This window comes from Acomys russatus, chromosome 17 (assembly GCF_903995435.1).
Source record: "Acomys russatus chromosome 17, mAcoRus1.1, whole genome shotgun sequence".
In the NCBI taxonomy this organism is placed as follows: Eukaryota; Metazoa; Chordata; class Mammalia; order Rodentia; family Muridae; genus Acomys; species Acomys russatus.
In genome coordinates this window covers 58,805,556-58,826,521 of record NC_067153.1, presented here as the reverse complement: position 1 = coordinate 58,826,521, position 20,966 = coordinate 58,805,556, and the positions used below count along the sequence as shown (strand labels likewise).

Sequence of the window (20,966 nt, the reverse complement as noted above, 5' to 3'; positions counted from 1 at the left end):
CACATTTTGACAGTAAGTCTGTTCACTTGCTGACTAAACTGACCATGTTTCTGAATCAGATCTTAAGACTCACAGACATATCACTTTCCAGAACCTTTGATTCACTCCTCTCCATGGTCCTGCTGACTCTCAGGTGACAATCTCTACAGTAAATTAATGATGTCATCCCGAAAGCTTGTTCAATAGGCTGGGCACTACGCTGGGGGTGGGGGTAGGGGTGAGGGGTGGGAGTGGCACTCGGCAAGTCCTGAGAGGGGACTGCAGTCTGGCTCAGCTGTGCAGGTTGCTCAGCCAGCCAGAATTGAGATGAGGATGAGGTGTAACGTGCTTATTTAGCATATACAGGGCTATGGGTTCAGGAGCAACAGCAAAACACATAGACACACACACACACACAATCTTGCTTAACAACTGGCCAGAATTGCATGGGAGCAGAGGTGGGAGGGAGGGAGACAGGGAGGAAAGGGGGGGCATGTTTCTGTACATAACCCTCAAGACCCACTTCACAAGGTCAGAATCAGACTCTTAAGCCAGCTAAACAGTTAAAGCCCTTTTCTCCCCAGGAATCAAGGCTAAATGAAGGTCAGATGTCCTCCGGTTCCCAAATACCCTTCCCGCAACCCTCCCCCTGTGTGCTAAGAGATTTAAACAATTGAATCCTGAGGTCACTGATAGCCGGGCTCATCCCACAGGGTACAGTCCTCTGTGTGCAGGAACACATGCCACTCAGAGAGAGGGACATGGCACAGGCACCTCCCAGATCACCCTCCAGCCCTGGCTCGCCTCCATGGGAACCCGCTGTGGCTGAGGAGCAAACCAGCCAACTTCAATAGGAGTCGGACTCTCTCAGCACACTGGCTCCGTGTTCCTCAGGATGGGACCTGGCCGGGCCACAGGAATAACATAGCAGCACCAGGAAGGCCAGTGTGTCTGCAGTGTTGTTTCTGGAAAGGTGGGCAAGCTGCACTGGGGAACATGAGGCCACACGAGGCTGAAAGAGGCCCTTGTGGAAACAAAGCTGCCGCTCCACTTTCCCCACGCTGCCAGCGTGACGCCCACTGCTCTTACACACCTCCATCTTCCTTGAACTCCTGAAATCCCACAACTACAGCCCTGAGAAACCTTTGAGATAAGAACAATTGTCAACAAGAAATGAATAAAATAAGACAGTCGATACGAAGGGGCGAGTGGGATCTGAGGCCATGCAGAAATGGGACTGTTTGGGTTAGAGATAAGAGGCTCCTCAGGGGCTGTGGCACAGCCCAGACAAAATCAGAACAATCCTGACTGACTGAAACCAGCCTCTTGAAGAGTCTGACACTTGGGGGGTAGACGCAAGAGGATTGCCAGTTTGAGGCTGGCCTGGGCTACATACCGAGTTCAAGACTAGCCCACATTAAGGCAGCAAGATTCAAGAAAATGAAATCTAAGGGGGGAAATGAACCTTTACCTTGCCTTTTCTTAAACAACACAGGATGGAATTCAAGTCAGCCATATCTCCCAAGCTAGAAAAGATTTGTCAGACCTCAGGGTTAGACAGACTTCTGGTGTCATCCTCCAGCAGCTTTATCTTACTTAATACTGATGACACTTGTTCCTTGCCTCCTTTCTTTCTTTGACAGGGTTTCTCTGTGTAGCCCTGGAACTCATTTTGTAGAATAGGCTGGCCTCAAACTTACAGAGATCCACCCTCCTCTGCCTCCAGGCATGCGCCACAATACCCAGCCATTGATGATGACACTCTTAAATCTCTTCCTTCTTTCGTACTTGAAGAATGAATGACTGAATGAGTGAGTGAGTGAGTGAATGAATGAACAAGTGAATGAGTGAGTGAATGAATAAATGAATGAATGAATGAGTGAATGAGTGAGTGAGTGAATGAATGAGTGAGTGAATGAGTGAGTGAATGAGTGAATGAATGAGTGAATGAGTGAGTGAATGAATGAGTGAATGAGTGAGTGAATGAATGAGTGAGTGAATGAATGAGTGAGTGAATGAGTGAGTGAATGAGTGATGTTTCTGTTGTTCTTGTGTTTGGAAGGCACAGGAGCTGAACCATCTGGCAGACTGACTCCCCAGGAGGACACTCTCGACAACACTGCCCGAAACACCTCAGCTCAGGGTCCAGATGTGCACTGCGCCTGCATCACAGCATGCGAGGCCAGCCAACACTGCCCGGAACACCTCAGCTCAGGGTCCAGGTGATAATATGTTCTGAACTACAGGCTTGTGCTGCACACACATATGGTCTGAGCCCGGTAGAAACATACTGGCTTAAGGAAAGCAAAGACTGATTGGCTAATGTTGTTCATTGAAAATTTCATGCATGTATACTATATTCTGATCAACGTCTCATACTTCCTGTCTCTTTCCATCTCTATCAACACTGCCCATCCATACAAATCTCCTTCCCAGATTCATTACTTTGGGCTTTGTTATGTGACAGTTTTAGTGTAACCAAGGCCATCATCTGTGTGTTCAGATCAGAACTATTACGGCCTGGTAGGGTCATTACACAGACCCGGTGCAGGCATCCCCAGCTGCTGAGCTGGTAGCTGCAATGGCTGTGGGCTTGTCCAGAGGATGGTACCCAGCTGTGCTGCTTGGGTTTTCACACCCTAACGCTGCTCCAGACATACTGGTGAAGAGGGAATCTCCACTGGCAAACCGCTTCTGTCAGATTGGCAGGCAGGCAAGTCTGCGGGACATTTTCTTGATGAACAATTGATGTGGGATGGCCCATATCAATGTGGGCAGTGCTACCCCTGGGCACATGGTCGGGGGTTGTAGGAGATGGACAAAGCGGACAAAGCGAGCAGCGCAGTGCACCTCTGCAGTCTCTGCTTTGGTTCCTGCCCTGTCTTCCCCCAGTGGTGGACTGCAGCCTGCAGAGGGAAATAACCTTTTCCTTCCCAAGTTGCTTTCAGTCATTGTTTTATCACAGCACTAGAAACCGAACTAAGACAACGGCATTTCTCCCTATTTTCCAGCTCTTATGTCCACTCTGCTCCCTCTTCTGCAGTGCTCCCTTCTGCAGTGCTCCCTTCTGCAATGCTCACTCTTCTGTAGTGCTCCCTTGTGCAATGCTCCCTCTTCTTCAGTGCTCCCTTCTTCAGTGCTCCCTTGTGTAATGCTCCCTCTTCTGTAGTGCTCCCTCTTCTGCAATGCTCCCTCTTCTTCAGTGCTCCCTCTTCTGCAGTGTTCCTCGAGTCTCAAGGAGGATGGTCTAAGTGTCTTATTTAGGCCGAGCACTCCCCCGCCACTTACTCTGAGTTCCTGTGTGGCCACAGATCTCTGCATTCACCCCCATCCACTGGAAAGAGAAGCTTTCTGATTCGGGCTGAAAGCACTGTTCAGTTACGAATATGACGGGTTTTTGAAGCTGTACTAATTTAGCTAAGTAGCAGCATTCAGTTCAACTCCAGGGCTTATGTGCTTCCCCACCGTGGTTTGGTTTTGTTTTTTCTCCTCCTCTAGGCTGGGCCATAGTGTCACTATTGCACATCTTGCTTGTCAAGTTGGTCTTATAGATCCTGGGATTAAACCTGGGTGACCACTGATGGCTCCCTGACCTCAGTGGCCTGGGACTGTGAGAGCTGCCGGGAAGGAGGAAGCCTCTACCTCAGTCCCAGCTTGGGGAAACAGAGACTTTTAATATTTTCTTACCATCACTCCTCAGCACGTGTGTATCGAGTTAGTCTTTCTTCGGATTGGGTTGTATTAGTGTTTGATTTGAAAAGCTGCCATTTGAGTTGGTGACTGAAGCTTCATTTTACAAGAGCATTAAATGAATGTTGGCGTGGGATCCTGCTGCTCCGATGGCCTCAAACACAAGTCTCCACTTTGTATTACGTATTTACACAAAGCGGCATTCTCTGCATTTGACAGACAGCGAATCAAATTATCGTCAACTCTGAAAACGCTGATGAATGCCCCACAAACGCTCGCCCAAGACTTGACGCCTTACGTAAGAATAAATAAGTGCTGCCGCCATCTTATCAGCATGCACATTTGTTTTCATCTTTAATACATTATAAAATTATATGTATACAAAATAAATGTTTTCAAATACATTCCTTTATAATTTCTGTATGATTAAATGTTTGATTGGCATACCTGTTTTATATGCCTGCATACCTGAGGTCATGTTAAAAAAAAAATCTCAAGCAAAGGAGGTACAAATAGAAAAAACATTTAACAAGCCCTGAATGATCCACAATGGATCAGCAGTTAGATTTCCACATCTCCTAGTCTTCAGTAAAACTAAAAGTAATGAGAAAGGAGGGGAAGTCTAGTCATATGGCCTACATATAGACATGACTAGATGGAACACCGCCTACACTGTCTCTCCTTCACACACACACACACACACACACACACACACACACACACACACACACACATCCAGGCTTCCCTGAAGATAGAGGGAGGGTTCAAGCAGAAGGTATGTAGTGACAGGTCTTCCTTTTCAGTAGATCAGAGTAAACTGCATTCTACCTAACGGACAGTGGTTCTCAACCTGTGGGTCTCGACCCCTGGGGTAGACCAAACTCTTTCACAGGGGTCGCATGTCAGACGTCCTGTATATCATATTTTTACATTAAGATCCATAATAATAGCAAAATTGCAAGTAGCAATGAAAATAGTGTTATGGTTGAGGTCACCACCACACCAGGAGCTCTATGAAAGGGTTGCAGAATTAGGAAGGTTGAGAACCATGGTGCTAGAGGGTTCCATCAGTGCCTAATTTCATATAATTAAGTGCTTCAGAATGTAGATTCTTCGCAAGTCTTCTAAGGTAGATTAAAAAGTTCATACCTCATACTAGTGGACTAGTTTTTTGCAATCAGAGACTTAAAAGAATTGTTAAACTACGATGTGGTTTTTACCTTCTTTCTCCTCTGAAGGCTCATGGGTCAGGAGTAACTGCCAGAGTCAGGCAAACATCTTCATACACATAACTATGCTGAATGCGTCTCTTTTAGGTAAAGATGGTATTTTAATAGTGAATAAGCAACTGCTTCTCTGAATAAGCCTGTAATTTTGAAAGTGGGTGTGATTGGTAGCCTCTGGGATGGCCTCACCTGATCCCACCTCCCTGGTTACCATGCATTATGGGTAATCCCCTCACCTTAAGTGAGAACTGCAGTAGTGAGTCTCACAACAGACCATGACTTCCATCTTACTCACTCTCTCTGTCTGTCTCTGTCTGTCTCTGTCTCTTTGTCTCTGTCTCTCTGTCTCTGTCTGTCTGTCTCTGTCTATCTCTGTCTCTCTGTCTCTCTCTCTGTCTCTCTCTCTCTCTCTCTCTCTCTCTCACACACACACACACACACACACACACACACACACACACACACACACACACAGAAGCCCAATCAGTCCATGAATACCTGATGCCTGACAGCAGGCGTGTGAGTGAACTTGGAAGTGGGTTCTCCCCTCTTCTGGCCTTGAAACGACTGGAGGCCTGGTATCACCCCAACTGCAACGTTAAGAGAGTCTGAGCCCAAAGAGCTCAGCTGCACCTCTCCTGGAACCCTGGCCCACAGAAACTACAGGCTGAGAAGCCCCTGCTGTTTTGAGACACTCCAGTGAAGTCAGCTGTTACTCAGCAAGAGCTAGAAATGTTTCCCTATCATTGGGTTGACTCTGGGAAGTAATGAGAATATGTCTCTCTTTTTTTGTTGTTGTTGTTTGTTTGTTTCTTTCTTAGTTTTCTATCTGCACACTTTAAAAAAGCTAGAAGCAAAATTTCCTAATCTGTTTAAATATTCAAATGAAGACTGTTCTTAGACCTGAATCAATAGCTAGAAATAGAAAAGAACTGTCCTCCAGGGAGTTTCTAAGGCTGACTAAAAGGTGGGGAGTTCCTAATTAAACTAAGAAAAACATGAGAAGAGTGCTTCAGATTTGAAAAGAAAAATACCTCCAAAAGATACATCTAAGCTAGGCACAGTGACACATGTCTGTAGTCCCAGCACTTGAGGAGGCACAGGGAGGTGGGTTCAAGGCCAGTCTGGTCTACAATGCAAGTGCAAGACAGCCAGGGAAACCCTGTCTTGAAAAACCGAGAGAGAGAGAGAGAGAGAGAGAGAGAGAGAGAGAGAGAGAGAGAGAGAGAGAGAGAGAGAGAGGAGACAGGCCTGTACACCTGGGGCTCAAGGAAACACTGTGGAAAAGGGGCCAAAAAGAGTGTGAGCTTCAGAAGATCAGGGAGTTTGCTGTGAGAAACTGTCTCTTAGGAATGTCAGAAGCTACAGCCACAAACTCTCACCAACATGACTGACTAAATGCGAGGTGAGCAGAGACGGCAACAGTAGATGTGCCAAAGTGGATGGGGGAGAGCCCACAAGGCCTTAACCCTACACAAAGATCCCCAGACAACTAAGAAATGCTGAGAGTTGGGGAAACAGTCTTCCCCTTGGTTGATAAAGCACTCCTCCTGAGTCCTGTAGTGCAGGACTCTTTGAGTGACCTTAGCAGCTTCCTAACACCCTTTCCCACACCCACCGCATGCCCACATGTTCCTTGAAGAATTCCTGCTTATTTTCCAACGCTCAGTGTCCCTGAAAACCATTCAAAACACTTTCTTCTTCTGGATACTCTCAAATACCATTTGGAAATATTTCACATCTGGACTTGCTTCTTTTCCAGCCTTTACCAGTCTTGGGGATTTCTATGAAAGAGAGAAAGAAAGAGAGAAAGAAAGAGAGAAAGAAAGAAAGAAAGAAAGAAAGAAAGAAAGAAAGAAAGAAAGAGAAAGAGAGAAAGGGAGAGTAAGAAGAACCACATTTATGAATGCATATTAAGGTTCTGTCTACCTTTATTATCATGGGGCCCTACTGCTTAGTATGTGCTCAATTAATCATTTTTGGATTATGGAATTTACCACCTACTCCCCCATAATTCCCCGTAACTCCCCGCATCTTCCTGCCCTGTACAGTAGAATTCCCACTGTGGTTCAGACCACTCTTTCCAAAGCATTCTCCAGCCAACCATTGCTGGAAGCAGGATATGGGCAAACGGTTCATGTGGCTGATGTTGAAGGGGGGAGAAAACGGCATGAGAGGAAGTGACAGTTCAATAAGGACCAGAATCCTATCAGCACTGTAACAGGAAATGACTCATCGAAGCGGCATCTGCACGCAGTACTAAGTGTTCTAGGCCCTCACAAGTAAGGAAGGCGCTTTTAAAAAAACAGACCAGTAGCAACCTTGGCAGGTTCGATAGAATAAAAACGTTAAGAGTCTATTGTCCAAACTCTTCCTATCGCACGGGGTCAGCTGGCATAAGGAAGGGATCACAGGGTTGGGGATGACAGCGCTTGTTACTCAAGCATGGCGACCTGAGTCACGCACATAAGTTGGGCATGGCGGCACATCCCTGTGGGAGACTAAGACAGGAGGGTCACTGGAGCTTGCCGGCTGCCAGTCTAGCTCCAAGTTTAGTGTCAGACCCTGTTTCACAGTATAGAGTAGGACAGCCTACATCTTCCTCTGACCTTCACAGTAACACACGTGCGTGCGCATACGTGCACACACACATACACACATACACACACATACATACACACATACACACACATACATACACACATACACACACACACATATACACATACACACACATACACACATACACATACACACACACATACACACACATACACATACACACACACACATATACACACATACACACACATACACACACACACATACATACACACACATACACACACAACACATACACACACACAACACACACATACACACACATACCACACACACAGACATACACACATACAGACACACACACACACATACATCCACACACACTACACTACAGACAACACACATACACACATACACACATACATACACACACATATACACACATACACACACACACATACACACACACACACACATACACACACACACACACATACATACATACACACACATATACACACATACACACAGACATACACACACACACACACACACACACACACACACACACACACACACGAGGGATTTTACAGGCTCATATCAATGTCACATTTAGCAGGGTTTCACACCTTTAATCCCAGCACTCAGGAGGCAAAGGCAGGCAGGCACATGTCTGTGAGTTCAAAGCCAGCCTGGTCTATGGAGTCCAGGACAGCCAGAGCTACACAGAGAAACCCTGTCTCAAAAAAATCAAGATAATAAACAAACAAAAAGTCACATTTAGACATCTGTCTCAGGAGTCCAAGCTGTCTTCAAGTGTATCTGCCACCTGCCTGCCTTTCTCCGTCTAGCCATACACACCTGACACTTCGTGTGTTCACTGAGTTTCATTCCCTCTGTGGGCCAGTACTTTCCACAGAGGACTAATGACCAAAGTCACCATCAGTTCCAAATAAACCACATACTCTCCCAGTGACCAAACGGGAGTCATTAATTTTCCTCAGGAATGCTGGCCAGAACAGCTCCCGCCCCCGCCCCCGCCCCCGCCACCCCCTCCCTCCCCACCATCCCACCACCACCACCCCACCACCACCCCCGCCCCCGACTCCCTCCTCCCTACCCTGCCCTGGTACATGCACCAAGGAGAACACACTCAGAGCTCTGGTCTCTGACCTGAGCCTCCTCCCGTCTTCATACCACTTCCTGCACTGGGAACACCTTTTATTCAACTTCCTGGCACCGAGCATTTCACTTGACTTTTTGTCCCAAGCATGTTGCCTGTTCCCAGAGTGTATGAGCAGCTTCTAATGTCAAACTTTTAATGAAGTCATTATTCAATAACATACGTGCATGTTCTTAATAGTTATGTCATTTCCAATGTTATGTGTTAAAATACAATTATTCTTTGCGCTCTGTGTTACTTTTTATTTGTTTTGTCGTTTTGTGTTTTTTTTGTTTTGTTTTGTTTTTCTTTTGTTGGTATTTTTTTTCAAGACAGGGTTTCTCTGTGTAGCCTTGGCTGTCCTAGACTCACTTTGTAGACCAGGCTAGCCTTGAACTCACAGCGATCTGCCTACTTCTGCCCAAATGCTGGGACTAAAGGCGTGGGCCACCACGCCCAGCGCTCTGTGTTACTTTGTAACAAGTATTTCCCTGAAACAGTTCTCAGAAGTTGACTGGGTGACCTGGCAATGTGTTGAAATCAGCCACAGTATCACCGCATCTTCCTCGGCTTCACGTACCACAGGGAGCACATGCTCTCTGGTTCCCAATGCCTTCGCCACTCCTCCCCTGCAGCCTGGCCTCCTCACCTGGGAAGACACACCTGGCATGGCCAGGCAGCGCTCCTAGCCTGCAATCAAGTTAGATCACATTTCTAGAAAATGTCTCAGAATGACACCTTTGCAACTTTGGCGGCTCATGGGGAGGCTGAGGCCGGAAGACTATGAGTTCACCGCCAGCCTGAATGAAAAATAAGGCCCTGTGTCAACCCTCCTCTAGCCCCAACACACATGCTCACTTCTCTCTCTCTCTCTCTCTCTCTCTCTCTCTCTCTCTCTCTCTCTCTCTCTCTCTTTCTGTCCTAGTACTGTCTTAATTATTCAAACTATAGAATAAAGAGAAGCAACATTTATATTAAAAAGAAAAAAAAAACAAAACCAAAAACCAAAACCTAACACTAATTGCTACTCCATTGAGCTTCTCTCATTTCTGTCTTGGCAAAAGGGTCTAAATAAATCCAAGGGACTCTTCCTCACAAAAAAGTAATCATGTGCTTAGTGTTGGTCCCTTTAGAAAAAATACTCTATTTTCAAAGATGAGCCATATCCAGAATTGCTTCCTTAATATTGGGGCCCAGGGAGAGTTTGCTCTGTTGCAGATGTTTGGATGCGGTTCACAATCCTCCCACTTAGAATTCCCCACAAGGAAGCTCAGTATTTGTAGCCTTTTAAGTCTCCAACAGGTGATTCTAACAAAGCCAGGATGCAAGAATCAAATAAACCAACCAGTACTGAGGTATTAACGCCAGCTGTTTCGAGCCTCTGGTTCAGCTTGAAAACAAACTCCAGTGAGGGCCAGTCCTTCCTTCCCCTGCCTCACACTTCCTGTCATCCCTCAGTTCCTGGCCACTTTCTCCAGGACTGAAAACTCTAGGTCTTTCTCTTAGTCCAAGCTTGGCTAGGAAAGGGTACAGGCTCTTCAAAAGTCACCACTGGTTGTCTACGGACACATTTCGTTCCCTCCCAAATCCCGCACTTAGTGAGGACAAGTTTGAGCAAGGCCCTGGAGTTGGAAGGCACAGGGCCTGGTGCCTCCAAGACATCAGAAGGGTGTGTGCGGACGAAAGCAGAAGGCTCCACTTGCCTTCTCACACCCAGCGAGCTGGGTCTATATTACATACCCTCTGTAGGGTAGGACTCAGTATCCCCAACTGGCAAGTAAGAGCAGAACTTGTTGTCAAGTGACGCGTGTTCCGCTGAGGCAGCTTTGTTGGGAGCATTACAAAGAGGGGTGGGCTCCCCGTTTCCTCTGCTGCCTAGTGTTTTGGGACCAATATAAGCACACTGGCAGTGCGACACACATCACACTGCAACCCCCTATAAGACAGTTACCCAGAGATGAGGTCTGTGTTGGTGAGGCCCGACCCAGACGAGAGCCCTTTCTTTCTCCGTGTTGCTCATGGTCATGAAATATTTGCGTTTCAAGTGAGATCATGCCATCTAGGCTGGACATATAACGGTCCCTTCAAGGCCTGGTAATGAGCATTAACCTTCTCCATGGAGAGAGACATCACCTGAACCTGTGCCGCTTGTCCTCAGTAAGCCACCGGTAGAGCTAGCACGTCCCACAAGTGATCTTGGGACTTGAAACTGGATCATTGCCAGGGCTGGTTCCAGAACAGTTCTCCCCTCCGGTACAGCGCCATAACTGCTCTGGCATGTCTGCCTTCCCCCCAGCAGTCTTTACAGTGCGTCTGAGGGCATCTCCTCCCACCAGAGAAAGGGAATCCTTTGCACTCTTAACTGCAGTCTGAGGGACTCGGGTGCCGCTCTTCAGTTCCTGGGGCTCTAAGGCCGAGCGAGCGATCAGAGTTAGACACAGCCTTGTGCCCATCAATAGCAGTGCCCAGCACAACCAATGCTACACCGTTTGTGGAGCCTCTCACTCCATGAGGTCCTAAAACTTTACGCTGGCACAGCCCTCTCACAGGTACAGAAATGAGCCCGTGGCGGAGCAGCCTGGGGCCTAAGGGCACAGTAAGCTAAAGTTGAGCTTCATTCCAAGATGCAATCATTGATTGTCTAAAAATAGCATGACTGCAGATAGTGGTGAGGGCAGGACAGAAAAGTACGTGTTTTTCCTGCTTGTAAGAACTCATCAGGGTTGAGGAAGTGGGACATAAGGACCAAAAGTCCCTCTTCACCAACTGGCTCATTCTGGAAAGCTGCCTGACCACTGTGAACTTTACAGTTTCGGACCTGAGAAATGGATCCACTAGTTGCTGTTGTGAGCATTAACGAAATAAAACAGATAAGCTAGCCAAAGGCAGTGGCCCAAGAAATGCTACTTTATTCTTCTCTACTCCTCCTCTTCTTCTTCTTCTTCTTCTTCTTCTTCTTCTTCTTCTTCTTCTTCTTCTTCTTCTTCTTCTTCTTCTTCTTCTTCTTCTTCTTCTTCTTCTTCTTCTTCCTCTTCTTCATCTTCTCTACTCTTTACTCTTCTTTATTCTCTCATGGGTTCCGCCCCTGCACTTACATCCGTATGCATTGTCCTTACACTTTGCTATCACCCGCCCCCTCCCTCACCACCCTCCCCACATTTCTCCCCCCCCCCCCCCGTGGCTGTCCCCCTTTGTCCTCCTGTCTGCTTTCATATCACATGTACCCCAACGCAATCTCTTCCTTATCCTATAGTCCCCTTCCTACTTTCATAACCTAAACGTATATACATATACATGTAACTATATGTTACACATAGAGAGAGGGCATGCACTTGTCATTATGAATCCAAGATATTCCGTTTGGCTCAACAATCTCCAGTCCCATCAGGTTTCCTGCAAATGTCATTATTTCATTTTTCTTTATGGCTGGAAAAAAATCCCATCCTGTACATGGACCGCGTTTTCTTTGCCTATTTGTCCACTGAGAGACTCCCAGCCTAGCTGTCTTTCTTGGCTACTGGGAATAGTCCAATAAAGACTTGGGTATACAGGTGTCTCAGCGCCCTTCTGACATATTCCCAAGAGGGCTGTAGCCAGGTCATCTGACAGTTCTGGTTTTGGGGTTTTGAGGGAGCTCCTCAATGATTCTATTCCCATCAGCAGTGAATAAGAGTGATTCTTTCTCACTCTGACCGGGGTGAGAAGGGATCTCCCATTACTTTACATTTGCTTTTACCCAAGGGATAGAAATATTGAGATACTTTTCAAGTTACTCACTGGTCATTTTAAGTTCTTATTTTGCAAACTATAGGCTATTTCCTGGTTGGATTATCAAATTTTAGTGTTTAATTTTTGCAGCTCATATATTCTAAATTGTTAGTTCTTGACACAGCTGTACTGTATTTAGCCTCACTGCAGAGTTCCCTGGGGAACTCTAACTTGATGCTTCAGGGTGCTGCTTGTTACTGTGTATGCTTGCTAATGTATTGTCTTCCTCCCACCAGAAAGCAGTCACAATGAGGACAGGCCTTTTCCTGTCTCCTTCTGCTCGATTTCCAGTTCCTAATACAGGTCCTGATCCACAGTGACAATGACAGAAGAAACCAACACTTGATGAAATGACAGAACGGAGCTTTCTCATTTGCGTCCTCCACCATTACCTTTCAGAAACAATTATGTCTTGCTAATTTTTCCTCATTTTGTCGAGAAGAGGTAGGGGAGTGTCTCACTATGTAGCCCAGGTTGGCCCCAGACTTACCATCTCCTGGCCTCAGCTCTCTAAGTGCTGGGATTGTAGGCATGCACCCCCACACCCAGCCTTAATTGCTCATCCTAGATTTATCCTTTGTAAAGAATATGATTGTGTTTTTTAAAATTTAACTGTATGTACACGTCTGCTCAGACAGTGCATACTACGATAGTAAGTAAAATATTTAGTAACATGCATAAGATAACAAAATGAAAATACTGTGTGTGAGATCATGGCCATCACTAGAGAAAGAGAAGAGAGCAGGCGTTTGAAGAGTAAAGAGTGGTAGGGCAGGACTCCTGTGTTCTAGACAATTTGGGGAGTTTTGTTGTATTTTGCTTGAGGGGAGGTATTTCTTTGCTTTTGTTTTTCATTTTTGGTTTTTTTTCACTTTGTTTCGGTTTTTAGTTATTGTTTGGGGCGGGGGTGATTTTGTATTGAGAATCTGAGCCTGGAAAGTACCAGAAAAGCATTCCACCAAGTAGGAATCCTTTCAGCTTCTCTCCCCCTCCTCCCGCCCCCCCTTTGTTTTATATGGAGGGCAGATAATGTGAAACTCAGAGCAGGTAGACTAAGTGGGAAGGACTTTGATCTAGAAGGACTAGCAGGCAGCATTCCTGCTCTAATAGCCTCAGCAGGTGAAAAAAGCCTCCCAAGTTCACAGATGGGGAAACTGACCCTAAGCAACTTGTCCAAGGTCAAGCAGGAAGCAAACCGCGGAACCAGATAGGGAACCCAGGGCGGGGCTGTCAGATACAGAACCCTTTCCTGCATTGAGGGTCCGGCTTGATTTCCCAGCAGACCCTGTAACCCTTAGCAGCAGAATTCACTGTGTCATTGTCATATTAGAGCAATCTTGCTCCCCAGAGGGTGGGGCCACCGCCCGTCCTTGAGCTGAACACCGTACTGCTGAGAATACGTTTATGATGAGACCATGTCAGTGTAACCTCTTAACCTCCGCGGCTTCTTGTGTACATTCCGTATGTTGGACATGGCTCCCGCAGCCTCTTCACTTGGCCTCCAGGCTGAAGGACAGGGGACACATGGGACTTGTGGTGGCTTGGAAAGAACCACCAACTTGCCGTGGCCTTTAAAGGGCTAGCCCGGAACTTTTCCTCAGACCTAGCTTGCGTCACTTCCTCTTGCACCAGCAGCCAAAGTGAATTACATGACCGATACATGACCAAGCCTGGCATCACAGGGAGGTGAGCGGTATCCCTCCACACAGGGCACTCTCTGTAGATAGCACAGCTGCAGGCTGTGAGTGATGGTGGCACTAACACGGTATCCCACAGGTGCCACATGCTCTGCTTTTTCTCATCAGCAGGTGGGGTTTCTGTTCCATTCCCAGCAAACATACTATTAATATCTTGCTTTTTGTCCTTGACCTTGTAATCCCTTCAGAAGCTCAGGCAGCTGGAGAAGGTCAGAAACAGTCCCCAAACATCCCAGAAACTGCCGCGCCGCGCGGGAAAAGCAATAAACAGCAAACATCTCAGGCCCTTTCTAATGTCTTTGGTTCCCCTAAAACTACCAGGACTGCACCAAATTGACTTAAATATATTCCCTTGGACTGTAATTGTATTATAAGAATGCTTTAAAAGAAAACAAATAACACTGATGCCCAGGCTGGGTTCATTTTCCCATTGTGGCTGCCACAGCTTTAAGGGGAAGGAACTTGGGTTTGAAGCGCCCGCATTCGCTGTGATATTTTGAATGCCTCCATACTCTTTTGAGTGACTGGGCATTTTCAGTTAATGGGCCACACAAACTATGCAGCCAACCTAGCTAGGAATAGATTATTCCTCCTGGACCACTTCCCCTGACGCTTCGTGGGGGAGGGGGGATGCCAAGCGACTTTCCGTGGTACCCTCACTTGGCCCTGTGACTGTAGCCCATCACACCTCCGTAGTGGGATTTATCTCTGTGGGCTGCTCCTCTCGGTTCCTTGAAAGCAGAAGCAAGAATTAAGTTATCACTTTCTTTCCTATAGTTGAGAGTAAATGATTATCTAATACTGGGCTGTACCTTCATAAAGTTTCCAGTCTTGTGACATTCCTTTCTTTTCTTTTCTTTCTTTCTTTTTCTTTTTCTTTCTTTTTTTTTTTTTTTTTAAGCTTTGAAGAAGACAAACTGCTAAACTAGGCACAGGGCACACACCTGTATAATCCCAAAGTGTGCAGGTGGAGGCAGGAGAATCAAGAATTCAAGGTCAGTCTCAGGCCAGTGTGGGCTTGTGAGAACCTGCGGGTGGGGGAGAGGGGAGAGAGACAGAGAGAGAGCGTGAGAGAGGAGAGAGAGCGAGAGAACACACGCAAATGCTCAGCCACACCACAGTGATGTCCTTCCTGGAACCCTGTGGCAGATCACACCCAGTAAACTGACAGACGTAAACGCCTCTGTACACATTCTCAGATCCCCGGATCCGGGCTGGAGCTGCTCTCTCAGGTCACGTGGGTCTGTGCCCAGGCTTGCAGTTGTCCTCTCATGGAATATAGAAAAATCATACATAGTAGTTCCTTGATTTTAATGCATGAGGGTCCCATACTCTGCCAGCAGCACGAGAGGCAAATGCAAATTAGCATGCTCCAAGATAGAAAGTAGAGATTTACGCAGCATACGTTATCCAGATCCCCACACAGGCATTGACGCCTCTATTTTCAACTAATCAAGTCATTCTGATGCACAGTAAAGACAGAATAAATTTCAACAAGCCATAAAAGGCCCTGCAGCTCTCTGTGTGCTCTTATCTCTGAGTGAAAATAAACCAGGAACGCATGGCGCTTTCGCTGAAAAGAATGCTGGGCAGTTAACCAGAAACAAATGGGGGAGAAATTACTACAATGTCAGCATTGTTTAGAAGGCCATAGGCAGCAGGGTTTTATACACACACACACACACGCACACACACACGCATACGCACACGCACACACATGCACACACACGTACATACTCACACACAAACTCATAGGCTTGGGCCTCAATGCTCCTGAGTTCAAATCCTGATATTTGCTGACAGTGACACCTCCCACCTCACAGGCTTTTTGACAGCGAAGAGATGGAACCAGTGCATAGCACGCAGCACGCAGCACGCACCACGCACCACGCACCACGCACCACGCACCACGCACCACGCACCACGCACCACGCACCCACCACGCGGCCCAGGGCCCAGGGAGGCTCAAGGCAGAGGCTTCCCACACCATCCCAGCGGTTCTAGTGACCTGATTCGCAGGGAACTCGGCATTCTCCCCTCTTCTTCATATCACATTCTCCACTTCCTCAGCCCCACCAGACTAATCTCTAATTCATGATCCCTTTAATCCCAAGCCACAGTGACCAATAAAATATCTTTTCAAGCTCTTTGGCCTCGGCTGCAGAGCAAGATGGCGGAAGGGACGTCATCCTTTGGAAAGCGTCACAACAAGACACACGCGTTGTGCTGCCGCTGTGGCTCTACGGCCTGCCATCTTCGGAAGTCGAGCTGTGGCAAACGTGGCTGCCCTGGCAAGCGCAAGACAAAGTATGACTGGAGTGCCAAGGCTAAGAGACGAAACACAACTGGGACTGGGCGGATAAGGCACCTAAAAATTGTCTACCCCATATTCAGACATGGAGGTCTATGAAAGAACAGCACCTAAACCCAAGAGGGCAGCTGCTGCAGCACCCAGTTCATCTGGAGGTTTTCAGTCAGTCACAAAATAAATGCTCTGGTTTCAAAAGAAAAAAAAAAAAGTCTTTGCAAAGAAAGGCCCAGAAACGGTGGGATTCTTTACCAATAGAGAGAAGTCTGTGTAGTTTAGAAATAAATGTGTGAGTATACACCAAAGGTTCCCTAGCTGCTATCACTGACCTCAAAAGAGGTGACGTGAATTAATAAAAACCTTGGTTTACCCTACCGGGAGAGCAAATAGTACCCAAAGAGGCAACTTAGCAAATGAGCTTCTCAGACTCATCCCAAAGGAATTGTTCTCTCTATGGCAGTGCTCCTCTATGTTATCCTTAATGTTCCTCACAAATAATATTTGGTATTTTAAAAACAAACAAACAAAACCTTAGTAGTAAAGTTATTTTAAAAAAAAATCTTCAAAGCCAGGCAGTGTTTAGTGCCAGCCTCAGGAGGCAGAGGCAGGCAGAGCTCTGTGAGTTCGAGGCCAGCCAGATCTACAAAGTGAGTCCAGGATAGCTGACAGCCAAGGCTACACAGAGAAACCATCTCTCAAAAAACCAAAACCAAGAACCAAAAAAAAAAAAAAAAAAAAACTCTCCGTTAAGCTTCCGGTGCAAAGGTCACGGACAAGATGGTGTCCCCGGTTCAGGTCTTTGCGCTCATGAAGTTCTACCGATACTCCGCCCCGGTCCTCGGCATGGCCGATGGCACCAAACGCTACAGTTACCTAAAACCCCGGGCAGAGGAGGAGAGGAGAGGAGCAGCAAGGAAAAGAAGAGAATGAATGAGCTGAAACGCATTGAGAGAGAACTGGCCGAAGCTCAAGATGACAGCATTCTCGAGTGAGGCGCCAGCGAACTTGTCTTTAGTCGCTCGGGATAAATAAAGCTTTGTTGTGTGGGGGAAAAAAAAAGAATCAAAGTGAAAAAAAAAAACCCTCTTCAAATACATGTATCAAATATTTTCTGTAATTATTTTTTTTTCATATAATATAAAGGAGAAAAAAAAAGCCTTAATAGCAACAATTACCCACAACTGCCTTGACCAAAATAGCCATGTAGTTCCCCAAATCTTGACTTGATGTAAAATTGTGTAAATAATGGAATGCCCTTATTCTAGTAGTACCAGAATTTGGGGCAACCAGGTTTCAGTGTCATCAACAAATGGCGGCTGGGTAACTAGACTGTATGGGATTGAACATGGGCTACAGTGACAGCGACGTCAGGCCTGCCACTGAATGCTCCAGCTAGTTTTACTCAGCCCTAGAGAGTCCCGAGCCTTGTGAGCGGAGCCTCCTGTTAGGATGGGAGAGACAGAAAGATCAGTTCAAAGTCGGAAGAGCAGGGCTTGAATTCCAGTGTGAATGAAGTCTTTGTTCGGTCAAGGAGGCCCTGACACCATTTCATCTCAGAAGCCCTAAATTCTCTAAGCTGTTAAAGCAACATAAATAAATCTTTTGTTCATTTCGGGAGGTTTTGGGCGTTTGAAACTGTGGGACATGACTTTATTGCATACATAAGAGGTGAACTTGAAGTCCTGGGTCACGTTCAAATGCTACAGCAGAAGGGCAGGATGGTGGTTCAGTGGCACAGAGCTCGCCCAACTCTGAAAGTAAGTAAATAAATGACCTATATTAAGGTCCTTAATCTGAGGTCCACAGATGGGCTGCTGCCATGTCCAATACTACATGCAACAATGTGTGTGTCTATTTGAGGACACTTTTCTGGATGAAAAAGCCAGCGTTTTCATTAGATTCTGAAAAGGGGCCTTAGTTTTTCCCTGTGTGCCTCCCACCAGCCCCTAAACTTCCTGATCTGGCCCCTTCTTCAATTCCTTTTCCTTAGCACATGTCACCAGCGTCTATCTTGCATAATTTCTTGTTGATTGGCATATTGCCTGTAACTCCAAGCTGTGTTTAAATTCCATGAGAGATCAAATCAGGGTCCTTTTTTTTTTTTTTTTTTTTTTTTGACTGACTTTGGTATCACTAATCATAACATACTGCCAAGTTCCAGTAAAGTCTCGACGTATTTGGTGGATTGGTGACGGTTTGGCAGAGGAAAAGCTACAGTTAGTCACTGCTCCTCTTTCTGAGCAATCTCCCAGCTTCCTTTGCACTGCCATTCTTCTACTAAACAACCAATTTCACAAGTGCAGAACAGTATCTATGTGATTTTTAGGTCCTCTAATGTTAACCAAATAGATCCTTCTGGGAAGAATGGAAGCTGTTACGGTGTCAAACACCCTCAGGTAAGACAGTCACTCTGCCCAGACCTATATGGTGGCACATGTCTTTAATCCCACCACCCAGGAGGCAGAGGCAGGCGATCTCTTTGAGTTTGAGGCCAGCCTGGTCTACATAGTGAGTTTCAGGACAGCCAGGGCTACAAAAGAACCAACCATTCACTAAGTCTTCTTTTATGTCCCTCAGAATGGTTCAACTACTGTTTTACTAAGGATGACCTATGTGTTTTATAATAGGATTATTTCTAAATTTTTTTTATTCATTTCTTGAAAAATGTCTGTTTCTGTTTACCGTCTTTACTAAACACTATTTAGGAGCTTTGTGTAGCAATGGCCTTTGCCTTTATGCAATTTGTTCTTATAACAGTAAAACTGTTTTCCTTTACTTATAAATTATAATTTTGAAGGCTGGAGCTATAACTCAGCTGGTGAACACTTGTTTGACACCAGCAAGGTCCTGGGCTCAATCCTCAGTAATGCAAAAACAAAATAAACGATAGCAATTTTAGGTACAAAAACTGTTGTTTCCAAAATTTTCATTTTTAACGTGCCTATTTACCAAGAAGTTAATTTTTCAAAAGTAAATTCACTTACTGTTTCTAAAACATATTGTAGCTGAGTGTCCAGTCTTAAAAAACAGAACACCATATCACGCACAGAAATCATGACACTTCTCCCTTCCTGCTCCTCCCCAAGATATGAATTCCTGGTTCACCTTTTGTCTAGGTGCCCAGTGAAATCTGTCTATGTACTCACACTTGCATTTCTAGACATGAGTTCTATTGTTATAGTCAGGGAGTAGTAATAACATTGTCTCCTTTACTTCCCTGCTTCCCCCCTACCCCGGCATCCCCCCACTCCCCACCTCACTCCTCCACCCCCCACCCCCCACCCCTCTACCGTACCCCCCCACCCCCCACTCCCACCCCCCATTCCACCCCCCACTCCCCACCTCATCTCTTCACCCCCCACCCCTCCACTCCCACCCTCTACCCTCACCCCCCACCCCCACTCCACCACCCACTCCCAACCTCATCCCTCCACCCACCACACCCCTCACCTCCCACCCCTCTATCCTACCCCCCCACCCCCCCCAGTCCACCCCCACTCCACCCCCCACTCCCCACCTCACCCCTTCAACCCCCCACCCCTCCACCTCCCACCCCTCTACCCTACCCCCAACCCCCCACTGCAACCCCCACTCCCCACCTCACCCCCCACCCCACTCCACCACCACAGATCTCACTGTGAATCCATGGCTGGCCTGGAATCCTAGTACAGTTTACAGAAATCCACCGGCCTCTACCTCCAGAGTGCTGGGATTAAAGGCATACGCCACCATACCAGTGCTGTTGGCCTGTGCAATGTGTCAGGAAGTTTAATCTAAGAGAGTTAAAACACCTGATGAGGTTCAGTTGGCAGCTGCACACAATTGATGCAAAGAGATTTTAAGAAAATATTGATTTCCCCCTTTCCTGCAGATTGTTATGAAATTGATTTTTAAAAAAAAAGTTCAAATTGGATTACATTTAGGAGGCTGATAATTCATGAAATCTGCTATTGCTTAATTTAGTTAAACAAACAAACAAACACAGGGCCATGTTTCTCCATGGAAAGCTAAGAAAACGTCAAATCCACCTTTCCGGGCCAGTTCCTGTTTACGATCTGAACACGTGTCAAAATAGGTTCAGAGTTCATTTGCATGTCTGCACACTAAAATAAGGCAGAGCAACTCTTACTCCGCATCTTGAAGTGGGGATTTTTAGGATGCCTCGCTTGACTTCATAAAATAAGCCAGAGACGTAGAGCACTGACAAGCTCGCTCATGCCTAGAGCGGAAGCTAACACAACACGAAGGGCAGTCCTCTGCCAGCTCACTGAGTTGGTTGGTGGGGCCGGACTAGACCCTGCTGCCAGGCACGCTTCACACAAGTCCTCACAGTGTCTTGTTCCTCTTGGCATCACAATTCTAACTAGAAATATCCAGATTAGGGGGCTGGAGAGATGGCTCAGCAATTAAGAGCACTGGCTGCTCTTTCAGAGGACCACCTGCCCCCCAGTTTGTTTCACAGCCCCCACATAGTGGCTCACAAGCATCTGTCACTCCAGTTCCAGGGAATACAGTGCCTTCTTCTGACCTCTCAGGGCACCAGACGCACACTTGGTGTACAGGTATGCACGTAA

General features: G+C 46.5%; 2 pseudogenes; both read left to right on the top strand.

Moving 5' to 3' along the window:
* Positions 1–16,254: 16,254 nt before the first annotated feature.
* Positions 16,255–16,573, top strand: LOC127201024 (60S ribosomal protein L37-like; annotated as a pseudogene).
* Positions 16,574–17,169: 596 nt separating this feature from the next.
* Positions 17,170–17,384, top strand: LOC127201590 (ATP synthase subunit e, mitochondrial-like; annotated as a pseudogene).
* The last annotated feature ends 3,582 nt before the right edge of the window (positions 17,385–20,966 follow it).